The following is a 13,319-nucleotide window of genomic DNA, read 5'->3' on the forward strand; positions in this document are numbered from 1 at the left end:
TGGTGGTAGGTGATTTTACACAATTGTTCTCGAGATGCATTCTTAAATCTGCGTAATTCATTCGTTGCTGAAAATTTATGTAATGCTGCTATCAATGATGAATATAATATTAACTTCAGTTGTCTGTCATGGGATTGGAGTGGAAGTTCTCATATTGATAATTTTCTCATTGATAATAATCTCATTGATAAAACCTCCGTAGAACACATCTAAACTGGGGAAGACCACTGTTGCTGACTTGGATAAGTTTAAATGCCTGCTTAATGAATACTCAAATCATAACTGGCGCAATTGACTGCAATAATCTTCAATGCAATTTGCATCAGTCTTGATGTCTTTATTTTTACATCTGTCATGTCAGTGATAGGTTGGGCAAGGGGAAGAGAGTATTTAAAGCAAATTTTAGAACAGTATGCCTAGCTGGAATTATCATTTTAGAGAATTAAAAAATAAAAAAAAATATTATGTTAAAATACAAAGGTCTCATGTCAGAGATCTTTTGACATCACCTACAGAAAGATGCAGGGTGCCCCAGAGATGGTTGAATAACTCAGATCAGATGTGTCATTAGGACTTGATATCACCAGGCCATAATGAGGATTAATAAAATAAAAGATAATATTGTGAGATTAAAAGTTGATGATCAGCTTTCAAGGAAAAAATTTTGTGAATATTGGGGTGAAATTAGAAAAGTAAAAAATTCATGTAGACTAATAAATGTTACTGATGCCTCTGGGTTTAATAATACATGTAATATTTTCAGAGATAAGATAATTTTATTGTTGACCAAAGCACACACGAGAAAGTGAAGGAACGACGACGTTTTGCTCCGTCCTGGACCATTCTCAAGTCGATTATGAATGGTCCAATCAACCATTCACAATCACGTATGTGTCACGTATGACACAATCGACTTGAGAATGGTCCAGGACGGACCGAAACGTCTTCGTCCCTTCACTTTCTAGTGTGTGGTTTGGTCAACATATTTCTGCCACGTTATTGAGACTCCTCGTCTGCACAAGATAATTTTATTTTGTGAAAAGTACATACAGTACATACAAAATTAGTTACAAGCAGAATGTTGGATTTCTAGATGAAGCAAGTATATATTATGCCTAAAGCCACTAGTTCACACAGCATTCGGGCAAGATGTAAAAAAATAAACTTAAACACTAAGACTGAGAACTAATTGACCCCCTTCAAAGTATCACCTTGACATTGTGAGAGGGCTCACTTATGACTACCTGGAGCCGGTGAGGGTTGCCTTGACTCCCCCCTCTGGCTCCGAAACAGATGTTAAGTGTGCTGCTAAGGTACACACCCCTATTTTTTTTTTTATTTGGATGGGAGGGGGAGCAGGAGTAAAATGGATGGAGAAGTAAAGGTGCAGGAAAGTTTAGAAATGGGAAATACAGTGATAGTTATGAAAGTAACCCCCTCCCTTACTGGCTTGTCGTCATGAGGACGGCTGCCGGAGTGTGATGCTCCATGGGTCAGTCCTCTGTCCTTTTGAAGCCTTATGCCCTTGCTGCTGTCTTTACCAATTGTTCCAGAACTCTTTTTTCCTTTTCCTTGTGTTTCATGTTCACCCCCCCCCCACCCACCCTTTTCTCCTTTCTCATTGTCATTTCCTGCCGACCTTTTGCCAGTGTTGATTATTCTTTTGGATTTCTTCTGTTTTGATGCATAGGAGTTTGCAGAGGCATACTCTCTCACCCGTAGAACTGTAGTACCCAACGTCTCGAGCGAGGGGACCCTTTTATTATATGGGTCAGTCCTCTGTCCTTTTGAAGCCTTATGCCCTTGCTGCTGTCTTTACCAATTGTTCCAGAACTCTTTTTCCTTTTCCTTGTGTTTCATGTTCACCCCCCCCCCCCCACCCACCCTTTTCTCCTTTCTCATTGTCATTTCCTGCCGACCTTTTGCCAGTGTTGATTATTCTTTTGGATTTCTTCTGTTTTGATGCATAGGAGTTTGCAGAGGCATACTCTCTCACCCGTAGAACTGTAGTACCCAACGTCTCGAGCGAGGGGACCCTTTTATTGTCACTCCTCCTTTCGTCGCCGAACCCGATCTTAACAGACTGACGGTTCTTAAAGTGGCGTTTGTGGGGCGTATACTCATGACGTACCCTTGGGGGGCCCCGGCAAGATCGGCAACATGACTCTTGTTGGGTGTCCTGCCTTTAATCGTGGCTCCGTTGTGGGTGCTGGGGCACATTCGCAAATAAAAGTATTACCTCTCATTTGCATGTCGATGAATACTGTTCCAATTATGACTTCTCAGGCTCGTGCGGTGGGCGACCAAGCCCCTGAGTTGGACTGTGTTGGAAGACGGGACTCTGTAGCCCCCGCTACATTGGGCTCAGCCCTTGCTGAGGTGCATTCCCCGGTTTCTGTCCCCCCCTTCACTCATCCTCCTCCTGTCCTTGACCTCCCGTCTCGGTTGTCTCCTCCTCCTCCGGACCCTACCCGTCCGCCTCTGGTCTGCCCTCCTGCTCCCTCCCCTCCATCCCTACTCAGTTTATCCATGCCCCCCTAACCCTGATTTTGCTGACCCTGATCCTGATCCTGAGCTTCTTTAATATACTGTGTTCTTCTTTACCTTTGTTTCTTCATTGTTCTCTGTTGCTGTCCTTTTTTCTTTTCGATAATGTCTATTCTTCAATGCAATATTCAAGGATTTTATGCTAACTTCCATGAACTCCAACTTCTTATTACACAGTTTTCACCACTTTGTCTCCAGGAACGGATGCTTGGTGCTCGTTCTGGTCACTTTCATTATTATTCCTTTCTCTATTCCCCCCCCCCAGCAAGAGCTGGGGCCCATAACTCTACTGCTCTCTTGATTTGCACTGATATTCCCTTTGTTCCCTACTGTTTCCATCGCCTATCCATTGTTCTGCGTCCCGTGTTTTTGTGAGTAAAAAGTATACAGTGTGTTCCATTTATCTCCCCCCAAATGTCCTGCTTTCCCTTCCTGATCTTAAGCACCTCCTGGACCCCTTGCCAATCCAGTGCTCCTGATGGGTGATTTCAACTGTCGACATACCCTCTGGGGTGATGTTCTGACAAACACCCAAGGCCGCCTTTTTGAACCGTTCATCCTCTCTTCTTCCCTGTCTCTTCTGAATTCTGGTGAACGCACCCATGTGGGCTCTCGAACTCGCACCCTTTCCTGTCTTGATCTTTCTCTCTGCTCGTCATCCCTTTACTTTGATCTCACGTGGCGGGTTCTTGATGACCTCCATAACAGTGACCATTTCCCCATCCTTGTTTCCTTCTTCTCTTTTCACTCTCCCCTCTCCTTCCCTAGATGTCAATTTGCCAAAGCTGACTGGAACCTATTCACCCTCCTTGCTACTCTCACTGACCTCTCCTCTCTGCCAATTCCTCGCGACCTCCTTCTTTTTCATGACACCAGCTTCGACGCTGCCCTCTTCTCTATTCCTTGCTCTACCTCCCGGGGCATGCGGAAGTGCGTTCCCTGGTGGTATGCAGACTGTGCTCGGGCTGTCCGCTCTAAGCGTGCAGCCTGGAAGAAACACCGACGCTGACAGATGGCTGATTCTATTCTTTTGTTTCGGAAAGCAAGTGCGGTGGCCCGTAGGACTATCCTTACAGCAAAGCGTGAGAGTTGGAAATCTTATGTTTCCACCATTACGTCCGATACTCCTCTACCGCAGATCAGACAGAAGATCCACTAGATTGCGGGTAAGTTCGTTCCAGATATCTCGCCAGTTCTTCACCTCTGTGGTACTCTTGTGGTGGACCCAGTGCACATTGCGACCCTTAGAAATCCCTTAGATTTCCGCACTCGTCTCCGCCTTCCATATAACGATTCCTTCTCTCTCTCTGAACTTCAGTCTGCCCTGTTCCTCTGCGGTTCTATGGCAGTAGACTCAGATGACATTCATTATGAGATGCTTCGCCATCTCCCTCCTTGCACATCTCGGTATTTACTGAGTCAGTATAACCAGGTCTGGAAGTCGTTGTCAGTCCCTGAGGACTGGCTCGATACCGTTGTACTTCCTATTCGGAAATCGGGGTCTCTCGGGACATCCCCTAGGGACTTCTGCCCTATTGCCCTCACAAGTTCTGTCTGCAAACTCTTTGAGCATATGGTAAATGTTCATCTGATGTGGTTTTTGGAACACCATCATGGGCTCTATCCTTCTCAATATGGTTTTCGAAGTGCCACAGCACAGCTGATGTCCAAGTGAATTTGGAGGTCTATATTCGTACTGCTTTTGCTGCGAAGACCTCCACTGTTGCTGTCCTTTTTGACCTAGAAAAGGCTTATAACACAACCTGGAGATACCATATTCTGTCCTAACTTTGTTCTTTTGTCCTTCGTGGTAATCTCCCTCTCTTCCTCCAAAGCTTGTTCTCTCGTCGTTCCTTTCGAGTCAGTTTTTTTTTTGTATTTTTTGAGATATATACAAGAGTTGTTACATTCTTGTACACCACCCTCTTGTTTGTTTGTACTTGTTTGTTACCACCCTTTCTGCCTCTTTTTGGCCATATGAAGGTGTACCCCAAGGTAGTGTTCTGAGCACTACTCTTATTTTTCTGGTTGCCCTCAATGGTCTTCTTTCCTCCCTTCTGGCATCTTCTCCGCTCTTTATGTCGACGATCTTACTCTGTGCTGGCAAGGTGATGATTCGCCTCTCCTTCAACAGCGGCTTCAACTTGTGATTGATGCCTTGTCGTCTTGGGCCACCAATCATGGTTTCAATTTCTCTGTAACTAAGACTTGTGCTTTGACTTTTACTCAACAGCATGTCGTCCTTCGTGCTTCTTTGTCACTTTATGGTCATCCCCTTGTGTACAAAGATTCTGCAAAGCTTTTGGGGTTAATCTTTGACACACGTTTGTCTTGGTCGCCCCATATCTCTTACCTCCGAGTTGAGTGCTCTAAGGCCCTTAACTTACTTAAAGTTTTGTTCCCTTACTTCTTGGGGAGCGGATAGGTGCACGCTCCTCTATTTGCACTCCGCTCTTGTCCTGTCTAAACTCGATTATGGTTGCCCTGCATACTCTTCTGCTTCTCCTTCTACTCTTCGCTGTCTTGATCCTTTGCACCATACTGGGTTGCGCCTCAGCTCTGGTGCCTTTTGCTCAACTCCTACCCTCAGCTTGTACGCTGACACTGACTTCCTATCTCTCCAGGACCGCCGTGATCGTTACTGTCTTCGCTATCTTGCATGGTCCTTACAGCATCCTCACTCTCGCCTCTGTCGTGCTTTAACTTTTATCCCTTCTGTAGTTCCTGTTCCTCTTCACCACCTTCTTCTTTCTGTCCATTTGTCTCGCTTACAAGATTCTCTTTCGTTTCGTATTACCAATGTTTCTCCTCGTGTTGTTCCATCCTTGCCCCCGTGGAGGGTCCCCCCTCCCAAATTTTGTATCTCCCTGACCCGCATTACTAAAGCTTTTACCCCTCCTACGGTTGTGAAACTCATTTTCCTTGAGCACTTTTCTTCGATCTCCCACTCCATTTTCACCAATGGGTCTATGTCTGCTGACGGTGTGGGCTACTCTGTTGTTTTTCTGACCACACTTATATGAGTCGCCTTCCTCCTGAGGTTAGCATCTTCACAACAAAACTTTATGCTATTCTCTATGCTCTTCGTCTCCTGCTTTCTCGTTGTCAATCCTCCTTTGTGGTGGTAGTTGACTCTCGTAGTGCCCTCATGGCTTTGGGGTCCTTTAATCCGGTCTACCCGGTGGTCATCGAGATTCAACATTGGCTGTTTCTTATCTCCAGTAAATTTAAGTCGGTTGAGATTTGCTGGGTTCCCAGCCATGTTGGTGTGTCTTTAAATGATCTTGCGGATGCTGCCGCTAAGGACGCTATCCGCACCTGTCCCTCTCCCTTAAAGGTATTCCTTATTCCGACTTTTACCCAGTTATTCATTCCTCCATCCTTGCCCGTTGGCAGGGTTGTTGGTCTTCTGTTACTGGCAACAAACTGCAAACTCTTAAGAGTCGTGTGTCTCTGTGGCCTTCTCCTACCAACGAAACCGGCAGTGGGAAATGGCTCTGGGTAGGTTATGTATTGGCCATACACGTTTAACTCATGGTCACTTTATGAAGCGCCGCCCCTACTTCTTATTGTTCTAATTGCATTGTTCCTCTTATGGTTGTGCATATTCTTGTTGAATGCCTTGACTTCCAGGACGAGCGTGAGTCTTTCCGACCGTACCTCATGGTCAATTGTCCTTCGATAGAATTCCTGGTGAATCGGATACTTTTGATATCATTCGCCTTGTGCGTTTGTGGTCTCGTATTAGCATCCTTGGTGATATTTAACATAAGAACAAAGGTAACTGCAGAAGGCCTATTGGCCCATACGAGGCAGCTCCTATTCTATAACCAACCAATCCCACTCATATACTTGTCCAACCCGCGCTTGAAACAATCCAGGGACACCACCTCCACCACGTTACGCGGCAATTGGTTCCACAAATCAACAACCCTGTTACTGAACCAGTATTTACCCAAGTCTTTCCTAAATCTAAACTTATTCAATTTATACCCATTGTTTCGTGTTCTGTCTTGTGTTGATATTTTTAATACCCTATTAATATCCCCCCTGTTATGTCCATTCATCCACTTGTAAACATCTATCATGTACATAAGAACATAAGAACAAAGGCAACTGCAGAAGGCCTGTTGGCCCATACGAGGCAGCTCCTATTTATAACCACCCAATCCCACTCATATACATGTCTAACCCATGCTTGAAACAATCGAGGGACCCCACCTCCACAATGTTACGCGGCAATTGGTTCCACAAATCAACAACCCTGTTACTGAACGAGTATTTACCCAAGTCTTTCCTAAATCTAAACTTATCCAATTTATACCCATTGTTTCGTGTTCTGTCTTGTGTTGATACTTTTAATACCCTATTAATATCCCCTTTGTTATGTCCATTCACCCACTTGTAAGCCTCTATCATGTCACCCCTAACTCTTCGCCTTTTCAGTGAATGCAATTTAAGCTTTGTTAATCTTTCTTCATATGAAAGATTTCTAATTTGGGGAATTAACTTAGTCATCCTACGCTGGACACGTTCAAGTGAATTTATATCCATTCTATAATATGGCGACCAAAACTGAACTGCATAATCTAAATGGGGCCTAACTAGAGCAAGATATAGCTTGAGAACCACACCAGGTGTCTTGTTACTAACGCTGCGATTAATAAATCAAAGTGTCCGATTTGCCTTATTACGAACTTTTATGCATTGATCCTTTTGTTTTAAATTCTTACTAATCATAACTCCCAGATCCCTTTCGCAATTCGACTTCGCAATCTCAACACCATCTAGCTCGTATCTTGTATCATTACCTAACCTCAGAACTTTACATTTATCAGCATTAAACTGCATCTGCTAATCCTTCGACCATTTCAAAACCCTATCTAGATCAACTTGAAGTGATAGTGAGTCCTCCTCCGAATTAATTTCCCTACCGATTTTCGTATCATCGGCAAATTTGCAAATGTTGCTACTCAAACCTGAATCTAAATCATTTATATATATTATAAACAACAGAGGTCCCAGGACAGAGCCCTGAGGTACTCCACTAACAACATTATCCCACTCTGACTTAACCCCATTTATACTCTCTGTTTCCTTTGGAATAGCCATGCACTAATCCAAGTTAATATAGCACCCCCAATACCATGAACTTCTATTTTTTTAATTAGTCTTTCATGTGGCACTGTATCAAAAGCTTTGCTAAAGTCAAGGTGCACAACATCACAATCCTTACCACTATCAACTGCCTCAATTATGCTGGAATAAAAAGTTAGCAAATTTGTTAAACATGAACGGCCATTTGTAAAACCATGTTGCGACTCATTTATTAATTTAAATTTTTCAAGATGAAGACGAATTGTATTTGCAATTATTGATTCAAGTAACTTTCCCACAAATAGACGTTAGGCTAATTGGCCGATAGTTTGACGCAAGTGATCAATCTCCTTTCTTAAAAATTGGTACCACATTAGCTACCTTCCAAAACTCTGGCACTCTGCCTGACTCTATTAACTTATTAAATATGGTAGACAGTGGCTCGGAAAGCTCCTCTTTGCATTCTTTAAGCACCCTGGCAAACACTTCATCCGGCCCTGGGGATTTGTTTGGTTTTAGTATTTCTAATTGTTTAATTACATCCTCCCTGGTAACTGCTAAACTAGTCAACCTGTCCTCATCCCCACACACATAGACTTGTTCGGCTGAAGGCATATTGTTAAGTTCTTCTTTAGTAAATACAGATATAAAATATTTGTTAAAAATACTACTCATCTCCTTGTCATTATCCGTTATTTGACCTGTCTCAGATTTTAAACATAAGAACATAAGAACAAAGGCAACTGCAGAAGGCCTGTTGGCCCATACGAGGCAGCTCCTATTTATAACCACCCAATCCCACTCATATACATGTCCAACCCATGCTTGAAACAATCGATGGACCTCACCTCCACAATGTTACGCGGCAATTGGTTCCACAAATCAACAACCCTGTTACTGAACCAGTATTTACCCAAATCTTTCCTAAATCTAAACCTATCCAATTTATACCCATTGTTTCGTGTTCTGTATTGTGTTGATACTTTTAATACCCTATTAATATCCCCTTTGTTATGTCCATTCACCCACTTGTAAACCTCTATCATGTCACCCCTAACTCTTCGCCTTTCCAGTGAATGCAACTTAAGCTTTGTTAATCTTTCATCATATGAAAGATTTCTGATTTGGGGAATTAACTTAGTCATCCTACGCTGGACACGTTCAAGTGAATTTATATCCATTCTATAATATGGCGACCAAAACTGAACTGCATAATCTAAATGGGGCCTAACTAGATCAAGATATAGCTTGAGAACCACACCAATTGTCTTGTTACTAACGGTGCGATTAATAAATCCAAGTGTCCGATTTCCCTTATTACGAACATTTATGCATTGATCTTTTTGTTTTAAATTCTTGCTAATCATAACTCCCAGAACCCTTTCGCAATCCGACTTCGCAATCTCAACACCATCTAGCACGTATCTTGTAACCCTATCATCATTACCTAACCTCAGAACTTTACATTTATCAGCATTAAACTGCATCTGCCAATCCTTCGACCATTTCAAAACCCTATCTAGATCAACTTGAAGTGATAGTGAGTCCTCCTCCGAATTAATTTCCCTACCGATTTTCGTATCATCGGCAAATTTGCAAATGTTGCTACTCAAACCTGAATCTAAATCATTTATATATATTATAAACAACAGAGGTCCCAGGACAGAGCCCTGAGGCACCCCACTTACAACATTTTCCCACTCTGACTTGACTCCATTTATACTAACTCTCTGTTTCCTTTGGTATAGCTATGCCCTAATCCAGCTTAAATTAATATAGCACCCCCAATACCATGAGACTCTAACTTTTTTAACATTTCTAACCAGTTGTACGAATTCCTGTTCTAAAGTGACCTCCCCATTTTTAATCCTTTTGTACCAAGCTCTCTTTTTACCTATAAGGTTCTTCAAATTCTTTGTTATCCACTTAGGGTCATTGGTATTCGATCTATTCAATTTGTATGGTATACTACGTTCCTGTGCTTTGTTTAGAATATTCTTAAATAAGTTATATGTTGAATCCACATCGAAATCCCCATTTACGTCACCTATCGCTGGGTTCATGTCTCGCTCCAAGACCGGCCCCCACCCCATACCCAAGACTTTCCAATCAATTTGACCCAAAAAATTTCTAAGGCTATTAAAATCAGCTTTTCGAAAATCTGGCACTTTAACAGAATTTTCTCCTACAGGTCTATTCCATTCTATGCTAAATCTGATTTCTTTGTGATCACTGTTCCCTAGCTCACTCCCTATTTCGATGTCATTAATTTGTGTTTCCCTGTTAGTTAACACTAAATCTAAAATATTATTTTCCCGTGTTGGTTCCTTAATGTGTTGCGTAAGAAAGCAATCGTCAATTAATTCTAGAAAATCTTCTGCTTCACTATTCCCTGTTTTGTTCAACCAATTTATTCCACTAAAATTAAAGTCACCCATGACGTAAATACTGTTAGATCTAGATGCCCTAGATATTTCATCCCATAGATGCTTTGCTTCCATTCTGTCTAAATTTGGTGGCCTATATATAACTCCTATTATAATATTATTTGCTTTTTCGTATAATTCTATACAAATAGTTTCTGTGTGTGGCTCAGTTTTGATTCCCTCTTTAAAACTACATTTCAAATTGTCCCTAACATATATGGCTACTCCCCCTCCTCGTCTAATATATCTATCTGTGTGAAATAGTTTAAATCCATTTATTTGATATTCAGCTAATAGTTCTCTATTTTCTACATTCATCCACGTTTCGGTAAGTGCAATAATATCTATTTTTTCTGTGCAGACAAGAGCATTTAATTCGTTAATTTTATTTCTTAGACTTCTACTGTTAGTGTAATATACCTTAAGTGAATTGTTGTTTTGAGGCCCTTCTCTTTCCCTGATCATTTTGCCAATTCCTTTCTCCCACAAACATGTACTTTTATTATCTCCTTCCTCCAAATCAATTCCCATACCTCTATCAGCTAACAGTTTAAACCCAAACAAACACCTCTAACCACTTCTTCCAACGAGTTCGCAACAGCAACAACCCCAGCTCTCGATAGATGCACCCCATCACGAGCATACATTCCATTTCTTCCATAGAAGTGTTCCCAGTTGTCTATGAAAGATATTGCATTTGATTTGCAATATCTTTCCAGCCGGCAATTGACACCAAGTGCCCTCGATATCCATTCATTTCCTACTCCCTTTCTTGGAAGAATGCCACATATGATCGGGATTCCTCCCTTGCTCCTAACTAATTCAATGGCTGTCCTGAATCTCTGTATTAGTTCCTCACTCCTAACTCGTCCAACATCATTACCCCCTGCACTAATACAAATAATGGGTTTGTTTCCATTTCCTATCATAATATCATTCATGTTTCCAACAATATCACCAATTCCAGCTCCCGGATAGCAAACCCTTAATCTGTTCCCCCTATCTCTGGCACAAAACGTTCTGTCTAAATACCTCACCTGGGAATCTCCCACAACCAAAATTCGCTTCGATTCTCCCTTTTCCTTTCGAGCAGTTTGAGGGACCTGCGCTTCAATGCTCCTCGTTACTTTGTCTTTGCCACCTCGTTGAACAACAGGTTCAACACAGTACTCGTTCTCTAATACGTCAAATGCGTTAAAAGTCCCTGGGTGTAGGCTATTAGTTGTCGGTTTTGCCAAGGTCTTCTTAATACCCCTGTCTTTCACAACTTGCCAAGACGAGGACTTCTTAATACTGGTTTCGTCAGTCCTTCTTAATGAGGTCCCGTCAACACTGGCCTCCTCCTTCGTTTCCTCCCGAAGTCGTAGCCGTCGTACCTCCTCCCGCAGGGAATCCATCTCTGCTCTCAGAGCTCCAACCAGACTCACCAAATCTTTTACTAATCCTTCCATTATTGCAATAATAATGTTATTAGAATCGGAGCTCCAGCTAACACAACCTCTCACTGTGACTGCACCTGACTGATTGATGGATGGAACTATCCTTTCCCTAGTCTTAGTTCGATATAACTGAAAAAACCCTTTAGGATTTGACTTTGCTTGCTCTGCTATGCGAACTTCATACTTTCTTTTTGCTTTCCTAATCTCTTTTTTAACATTTCTAACCAGTTGTATGAATTCCTGTTCTAACCTGACTTCCCCATTCTTAATCCTTTTGTACCAAGCTTTCTTTTTACCTATAAGGTTCTTTAAATTATTTGTTATCCACTTTGGGTCATTAGTATTCGATCTATTCAATTTGTATGGTATACTACGTTCCTGTGCTTTGTTTAGAATATTCTTAAATAAGTTATATATTAAATCCACATCGAAATCCCCTTTTACGTCACCTGTCGCTGGGTTCATGTCTCGCTCTAAGACCGGCCCACACCCCATACCCAAGACTTTCCAATCTATTTGACCCAAAAAATTTCTTAGGCTATTAAAATCAGCTTTTCGAAAATCTGGCACTTTAACAGAATTTTCTCCTACAGGTCTATTCCATTCTATGCTAAATCTGATTACTTTGTGATCACTGTTCCCTAACTCACTCCCTATTTCGATGTCATTAATTTGTGTTTCCCTGTTAGTTAACACTAAATCTAAAATATTATTTTCCCGCGTTGGTTCCTTAATGTGTTGCGTAAGAAAGCAATCGTCAATTAATTCTATAAAATCTTCTGCTTCACTATTCCCTGTTTTGTTCACCCAGTTTATTCCACTAAAATTAAAGTCACCCATGACATAAATACTGTTAGATCTAGATGCTCTAGATATTTCGTTCCATAGATGCTTTGCTTCCATTCTGTCTAAATTTGGTGGCCTATATATAACTCCTATTATAATATTATTTGCTTTTTCGTTTAATTCTATCCAAATAGTTTCTGTATGTGGCTCAGTTTTGATTCCCTCTTTGAGACTACATTTCAAATTGTCCCTAACATATATGGCTATTCCCCCTCCTCGTCTAATATATCTATCTGTGTGAAATAGTTTAAATCCATTTATCTGATATTCAGCAAATAGTTCTCTATTTTCTACATTCATCCACGTTTCGTTAAGTGCAATAACATCTATTTTTTCTGTGCAGGCAAGAGCATTTAATTCATTAATTTTATTTCTTAGACTTCTACTGGTAGTGTAATATATCCAAAGTGAATTGTTATTTTGAGGCCCTTTTCTTTCCCTGATCATTTTGCCAATTCTTTTCTCCCACGAACACATACTTTTATTACCTCCTTCCTCCAAATCAATTCCCATACCACTATCTACTAACATTTTAAACCCAAACAAACATCTCTAACCATTGGTTCCAACGAGTTCGCAACAGCAACAAGCCCAGCCCTCGATAGATGTACCCCATCACGAGCAAACATTTCATTTCTTCCATAGAAGCGTTCCCAGTTGTCTATGAAAGATATTGCATTTGATTTGCAATATCTTTCCAGCCGGCAATTGACACCAAGTGCCCTCGACATCCATTCATTTCCCACTCCCTTTCTTGGAAAGTGCCCTCTGATTACTGCACACATTTGGTGGTGCTACATAGCCATCCTGGTTTAGTGCCTTCCTTTGATAATTGCTTACTTTTATGCACCTGCTCCCAAAGTGATATGAAAAGGCTCGAAAGCATACAAAATATAGGTATGACAATCATTCTTGGAGTTCGAAGAACTGCCAAAACGTCTAATCTACGAGAAGAGTTGACCCT

The sequence above is a fragment of the Procambarus clarkii genome, chromosome 38 (genome assembly GCF_040958095.1).
Source record: "Procambarus clarkii isolate CNS0578487 chromosome 38, FALCON_Pclarkii_2.0, whole genome shotgun sequence".
In the NCBI taxonomy this organism is placed as follows: Eukaryota; Metazoa; Arthropoda; class Malacostraca; order Decapoda; family Cambaridae; genus Procambarus; species Procambarus clarkii.